Genomic DNA, 2,323 nt, shown 5'->3' on the forward strand with positions numbered 1-2,323 from the left:
CTGTTGGCCATCTGTATGTCTTCTTTGTAAAATGTCTATTTAGATCTTCTGCTCATCTTTAAATTGGATTATTATTATTACTATTTTTTGCTATTGAGTTGTGTGAGTTCTTTACATATTTTAGACAGCAGCCCCTTATCAGATAAATGATTTGCAAAGATTCTTTGCCATTCAGTAGGTTGCCTTTTCATTCTGTTAATGGTTTCCTTTGCTGTGCAGAAGCCTTTTGATTTGATGTAGTCCCACTTGTTTATTTTTGCTTTTGTTGCTCTTATTGTTAGTGTCAGAGGCCTTTTTCTTTTAAATACAGAAAAACAGATCATTTTGGCTTGTTATGACCTCAGGGATCATTTGATCCAACATTCTCATTTTCCAGATGAGAAAAACTGACAAACAGCAAGAAGGTGCCTAACACTCCTCCCCTCTTTCCTCCCTCCCTCCCTCCCATGTCCTTCCCTCCCCACCAGGGAGCAGAGAGTGGCTTGTTCCAGGGAAGAGCCCCCTTCACCACCTCCCTCAGCAAAACCTGCCACAGCCCCTGAGCCACTCTCAAGTTTCCACCTCCTCCAGGAAGCCCTCTCAGAACTCCCCAGCCCCAGGTCAGAGGTTCAGCTGCTTACCGGCCATGGGTCAGCCTTAGCCAGCAACCCAGGGGGTAGGGCCCAGGACAGTTACAGAACTTTCCTAGGCCGCCCAGTTAGCAAGTGACAGAGTAGAACTGGAATGTGAACCAGGTTATTCTAACTCCAGACCTGACACTTTAAATCATCTATTGCCTTGTATACAAACGGGAGATACTGATAATCCCCACCAGACAGATGGGGAAGCTGAGGCCCGGAGAGGGAACATATGTCCCCAAGGCTGCTGAGCTGGTAAGAGCAGAGATCCAAACTCTGACCCATTTGCTTCTGAAGTGGGATCCCATTCTGCCAGTCCAGACACCTTGTCCCTTCTTTTCCCTGTTTTCTGGGCAAATCTGGAGGTAAGTGATGTGATCCCACCTCCGTATCTGGCCCTCCTGGGCCAGCCTGCTCTCAGTGTCCACTTTATCCCCTGGGTCTCACTTTCCAGCTGAGAAAACTGGAGTCGAGGTAGCCGAGGGTGGAGCCCTCAGGCCAGAGGTTTCCACCAGGGGAGAGCGCTCAGCGCAGCCCTCCCACCTCCCGGGTGAGGAGGAACACCTCGTCCCCGTGCTCGCAGCAGCCAGCCCGGAACCTGGCCTGTCTTGTGTCCTGGGCACAGTCAATGTTTGCTGAATCAAGGAAGCATGTGAGCAGCAGCCTCGGGTGCCAAAGGCGGGTGTCGGCCCAGCTGGCCAGGGCTGGTGTCTTCATCCCTCCTGTCCTCGGGACTCTGCTTCCAGAAATGCTGTGCTTCTCAGTCACACTCTGGATACACCCCTAGGTGCCTCTCCCATGAGAGGCTGGGGAGGGGGACCTGCAGGACCTGAGCCCCCATGTCCCCTCCCAGATGCTCCCTCTCAGGCTGGGCTGGGTAACAGAGCAGCGGGTGTGCACGGCTGGCTGTTTCTGCTCTTTGTTCCGGAGTCGCCAGTTTATCCCCACGTGGCGCTGGCAGCTGAGTTGGCTGGCAGAGGCCTGGCTCCAGGAGCCCGCTGTACAGGCAGGCTCTATGACTCGTCCTCCACTGTGCCCTGCGGCGTGACGAGAGTGACCACAGCAGGCTTGACGTTGCTGTTTGCAGGAAGGTCTGCTTTCAAGGTTGAGCCTTGGTTGGCATTGAGGAACTTGGATTTCAGGGAGGTTCCCACCATCCCTAGAAATGATGACAGTCACTCACTGGGTCTAAACTGGACAATGTGGCTTGTGCTGAATTGATGCTTCTCTCCGGGGAGCCTGGATTTTGGTTTGTGCTGTGCAGTGGGTACCTATGTGACCCTGAAGTGGTATCTCACTGCGCTTCTGGTTTGCATTTCCCTAAAGGCTAATGATGTTGATTTTTAAGTGCTTATTGCTAATTTGCATGTCTTCTTCAGAGAAATATGTATTCACATCCCTTGTCTACTTTTTAATAGTATTCTTTTTCTTTTTATTACTGAATTGTAATGGTTCCTTATGTATTCCTTTATCAGGAATCAAGTCCCTGTCAGATACAGGATTTGCAAATATTTTTCCCGTTCTGTGGTCATCTTTTCACTTTCTTGATGGTATCATGGGCAGCACAAAAGTTTTTAATTTTGATGAAGTCCAATTTATCTATCTTTTTCAGTTGTCACTGGTGCTTTTGGAGTTGTATCTAGGAAGCGGGGCTGATTTTTAACTTAAAAGGTATTCAGCTGAAGGAGTGTGATCAAGTTGTCATC

The sequence above is a fragment of the Vicugna pacos genome, chromosome 32, assembly GCF_048564905.1.
Source record: "Vicugna pacos chromosome 32, VicPac4, whole genome shotgun sequence".
NCBI lineage: Eukaryota > Metazoa > Chordata > Mammalia > Artiodactyla > Camelidae > Vicugna > Vicugna pacos.